This window comes from Gavialis gangeticus, unplaced genomic scaffold, assembly GCF_001723915.1.
Source record: "Gavialis gangeticus isolate Ggan-Ray unplaced genomic scaffold, GavGan_comp1, whole genome shotgun sequence".
Lineage (NCBI taxonomy): Eukaryota > Metazoa > Chordata > Crocodylia > Gavialidae > Gavialis > Gavialis gangeticus.
In genome coordinates this window covers 113,438,903-113,444,221 of record NW_017729022.1, presented here as the reverse complement: position 1 = coordinate 113,444,221, position 5,319 = coordinate 113,438,903, and the positions used below count along the sequence as shown (strand labels likewise).

Below are 5,319 nucleotides of genomic sequence, written 5' to 3'. Positions count from 1 at the left end.
CAGGCCTTGGACAGTAAAGAAGTTTTTCCTTATGTCCAGCCTAAAACAGTCTTGCAGGAGTTGGTGACTGTTGGACCTTGTAATCCCTTGGGGTGCTCTGGTGAACAGGCATTCCCCCAGATCCTGATGCACACCCCTGATGTACTTATAGGCTGCCACCAAGTCACCCTGAGCCTGTGCTTCTCCAGTCTGAAGAGTCCCATAGCTCATGGCCTCTCTTCATAAGGCCTGTTCTCTTGCCCTCTGATCATGTGCGTGGCTCTCCTCTGAAGTAGTTCTGATATGTCACATAATAAAAAGCATTTATATGCTGTGAAGGCTCAATCCAGCAGCCCATCAGGATCTCATGAAAAGGGATGTGACAAACTTCTCTTGAAATACTAAACTATGGAAAGGCAGGGGATTTAGAAAAAAGAAGCGAGAGCCAATAAAAAAGACACAAAAGCAAGGGCATAAATGTGCTTGGATTCAGCAGATAAAGCTACTTAGCTAGCTCATAAAAGAAGTATACATATCACTAAATGAATTAGGAAACAAGAAGGCAGGAGGAGCAAATTAGCATGGTTAAATGGCAAGATCAGATAATTTATTTGTAGCAAGCAGGAATCTTTACAAAAAATAGCAAGCTGGCCCAAACCAAGGCAGACCTTTTTTTCCTTAAATTGATTCTGCACAGAATACTGAATCAAGTTCAAGGTATCAGTACTTATCTTCCATGTGCCTTTTGGCCTAGGCCCAGAAAGAGGATTGTGGTTGATAATGTCATTTATTAGGCACAACAGCATACCACATAAGAAAACCTTGTCCAGGGAGCGAAAAGAGCTAAGGGCTTCACAGGGCATCTCAGATTTGCTGGATAGTCCTCTTTATAACAGTACTGGGTCAATGGGTGCTGTTTCTTTCATATTCCACACTAAATATTCCTTAACAATGCTGCCTGAAGATAAAAAACACAGTCCACATGACTGGGGTAGTTGGGGACAAAAAATATATCAGTACAGACCTAACGTTAGATTCTGTTTCAAATACTGAACATCTAGATGAAATCAGGTGCTTACATGTGATTCTACTCTTTCACCCTGTTCAAGCCCTGAAAATCCATCAATTGTTATAACACACCTTCATTTGACCCTTAATACTGAGTCACAAAAAAACAGTGAGGAAGAAAAGAACCCACTCACCTTTTGCATTAGAAATTTTTCACGGATTTGAGCAGAGTGGAACAGAATCGTACTAAGGCACCTACGTTCATTTACACATCTACCAGGTGGAACAGAATCTGGCCTGTTGTGTACACTGAATATCAACATCCAGTGAACTCTGGTTAATCTGCTTATAAAATAATTCACTGCTAATTTATTTAGCTATTTCCTGCCTCTGCAACTTCCTGATAACTGATCACTCCTGAATAATTTGCTGTTATTTGCCTTCCCCTTGGAGTGGTAAATTAACCTAATTTTACTCTGCATGCCACTGCTACTTAGGTCCTATAGAGCTCCATCGGCAAACAAAGCCCAAGACTGGCCCTTTCTCTGCTCTCAGATCTCAAAGTGTTGTCTAGTCCAGCAGTTCTCAACCCTGCTTTTTTTTTCTTCCCCACCCCCAGTGGGTCAAACCTTGCATTAAAAATGGGCCATGGGTTGCACTGCAAAGCATTATAGTTCTATAGTTCGAAATATCCTCATGTCAAGTATTTTAAGTAATATTAGAAAGGAAAACATGCATTTTTAGATATTTTAGGCTGATTAATGCAAAATAGAAAGTTCAGTATTCTGTAGTATTATTTTACATTTTATCAATACACTTGCTAGAAGCCTGCTGTGCACAGAAGAGGTACTGAAACTGGCTGGGCTGGGCCGAGCCAGGCTGTGTCAAGAATTGAGGTACCTAAGTGAGGTGCCCTGGAGCGCTCTGTTCAGCAGCAGAGATTGGAGCTGATGAGTCACTGGCTTACATTAACCTGCAAGTACTTGGCTGGCTTCCATGTTCTTAGAGCTGGTGGGAGATTGTGGGGTCTCAAGCCTGAGAGGAGGAGAGGATGGAGATTGACTAGCTGGCAGCATTGCATCTTACCTCAGCCCCTTACACTTCCCAGTGCTTTACCAGAATCATGGTGGGAGTGGGACCACACTCTGCCCCCAAAATAACCCTTTTTTCTCAGGTGTTGTAGCTAGACCTGTGCTATGCTGTGCATGCATGCAGTCACAAAGGATGGGTCTCCACTGCCATTCCTCTTCCAGCTCAGAAGTTTTCACATGGCTCTGGAGTACAGGATCTGAATTGTCACTACTGTCTCCCCCGCTCACCTTCTCCCCCACTGAATCCAGTTGCAGGAAAAAGAAAGGATAAGCAACAGCAATGCTCAGCTCCTGGTTTCTTAAAATGCATGGAAGATATGGATCCAGCCAGAGTCCATACTGACATGTGGGGAGCTCTGAGTTTTCATGGAGCTCGAGCCCAGGAGTGAGCATACTTGGTGCTGCTCATTACCTAATTTCCCCGCTGCTCAATTCAGTGTTGGGGATGAAGGACAGGGAAAAGTATGGCAGTCATGCTCAGCTCCTGCACTCTAGAGCTGCATGAAAGCTCTGATCTTACCAGCATGCCAATAAGGGTAAGCGCTGCTACTGCTCATACCCTTCTTTCTCCTGAAGCTGAACAGAACAACCAGGGAAGGGAGGGAAAAGCAGCATCAGAAGCATTCACCTTGTGCTGATGTGTCACAGTAGGCTGTTCACTATGGCTTAATGAGCCACATCTGGCCTGCAGGACAGAGGTTAAGCATCCTTGGTCTAGTCCAACAATTAAACAATGCACAGGTGGGAGTGCTAATCTCTTCATTGTACTTGGGAAAGAACAGACTTTTCCTAAGGATCCTTTCATTCATGACCTGCCTGGTCTCTCTTTTCCTTCTTCAATCTTTTCTTTAGCAGCCCAATAACAAGGAACTGCCTGACTTTGGTTTTCTGTTGGGTTTTTTTTTCTTACTTTCAAAACAAAGAGGCCTTCCAATCTGCCTCAGTGCTCAGTACCTAGGTTTTACAGCTCGCACTTGGGTGCTTTCTCTTTTAAATAATCTCAAAAGCAGTGCTTGTCTTTCAAAATTTAGACAGAGACCAGAACTGGTCAACTAGGAAGGTTAATCTAAGTCACAGATTTATTGGGCTTCTATACATCTGCAAGGACCTGCTCTGATGCACTGTAGTTTCAGCTTTAGTTTAAAGAGCTCCATCACCATTTTTCAGTGCAGGGACACTGATACACATGACACTTCAGGTGCTTTTAATTAGTGTGACTTTCAGAGCTGCACTAATTAAAGCCCACCCCCCCGCACACTGCTGGAGCACATGTATAAAATGCCCATTATGTTTACAGAGGCCTCTTACCCAAATCCTGATGTAGTACCATGTGCAGTGGCAAAACTTAGTTGTTTTAGAAGAGGAATATAAATGAGCTTAACTCTAATTGGCACACCTAGGAATCTTACATATAGTTGTTCAGTCACTTGAAACAAGAAACTTTCAAATGCAACATTTTTTTTAAATGATGTTATTCAGGAGCATTTGAATGCCAGAAGAAACATGGGTTTCCTATTTCCATAAATTAATGTGGGAAGAGAGCATGGGTGACATTGTTCTCGTGGATGGATCTGCCTACAGGTCTTAAATTCAACTGAAGCTTTTCTTCACCTTGCTTTGGTTGCTGCTATTCAGAGCAAACCTTTCCCAGGTTTTTACACTGAGCCCTTTACAAGCTGGGAAAAGAATAAGATTAAAAACTATCCAGTGTTGTGTGGATAACTCTCCAGTGTGATGTAATATCGTTAGGAACACATTTTTTAAAACAACTCAGTTGCTACCATTGCTACCATCAGTGGCAGCTGCTGGATTATTAACTCTTGTGAAAAAAAATGCAAGGGGCCTACGTGGAACTCAGCTCTTCTGAAAGCCTGGCTACAAGTTGGGGGATTCTTCCCTCTTGCATGTTCTGGCCCTAGCAACTGACCACTAGCATCACAACTAGCCTGTCACTTACCTCCATGTAAGGGACTTTTCCTTTAGCAGAAGTAATACAGAACTCCTTAGGAAGCCAGAAGTGTCCCAGGCTCGATCCCCACTGACAATCCCAGAGTCTGTGTGGCTCATATGCTGCCATGATGCATTATACAGATGTGATCGATAAAGGTCATATTTTACGTACGTGCTGTCCCTTAAAGCTACTCCCAGTAACGTAGAACGTAACAGACTGCTGGCTCAAACCAAGTGGAAAGCTGGTTTGACTATGTGCATTAACCCAAAACAAGGCAAGTTTAGGGTGGTTTCAGGTTTCTCTGTGAACAATTTTGCAAAGCTCCAGTCCAGAGTTCAGGGCAGCATACAGTCTTTCAGAAGTTTGGGTAATTGTAACTCTATAGTTCACTGGAGATCTGTAATGTATGAATACACAGACATTCCTGCTGGTTACAATGCCCAAGACAAATGGCTGAACTCTGCCCTCTGGAAAGGTTATTTCCTGTCATGAAGTAGGGTGGAAGGTGGGAGCAGTTCCTGGTCAATTCATGACAGTGTGTTGGGGGAAGGAGAGAGATGAATCCAGTCATCTGGATTTTCCATCTGACACTTGTTTTAACATGAGGAAAAATAGCTGATACTTGCTTCAGCTCCAGAAACGTGCTTGGTCCATCACAGGACTGAATTAGGCCCAAGTTTTACTGGGCAAGAGACAGCCAGTTTTTAACCTATCCCCTTGCAATTAGCTGTGCTTCAATTTATATTTATACCATGCAGCATGTAGAAAGTCGAGGGAGCAACAAATCGCACAGGACCATATTCAAAAATAGTAAAATGAATTGACCTCCTTCCCATTTCTCTGAACCATTCCACAGCCACCTATGAAAAGAAAGATTATTCCTCTACTTAAAGAATCCATAAGGACAGCCTAGAACACAGAGGGCTTTTTTCCAATAGAAAAATCTCAAGCTTCAAGACAGACAGCTCTTCATTTAACAACTGCAGTAAAGCACTGGTGGGCAATATGCAAAGGCTAATTAGAAGTTCCATGTACTTGTTAATGTACATGGGGAGATGCTGTTAATGTACATGGGGGAGATGCTGTTTCCCCTAGCGCCCGCTGGCATAACAAGGAGTAATGGGCACAAGCTGATGGAGAGGAGGTATAGATTGGACATCCGCAAAAACTACTTCACGGTTAGGGCGGCTAGGAGCTGGAACCAACTTCCAAGGGAAGTGGTGCTGGCCCCTACCCTGGGGGTCTTTAAGAAGAGGCTGGATGCCTACCTGGCTGGACTCGTTTGAGTCC

General features: G+C 43.4%; 1 protein-coding gene across 2 annotated transcripts in view; it reads right to left on the bottom strand.

Annotated features, from left to right (window-relative positions):
* The window catches only part of VWF (von Willebrand factor), a 271,611-nt gene that overhangs the window by 163,599 nt on the left and 102,693 nt on the right, over positions 1 to 5,319 (bottom strand). The gene's annotated exons all lie outside the window — the stretch shown is intronic.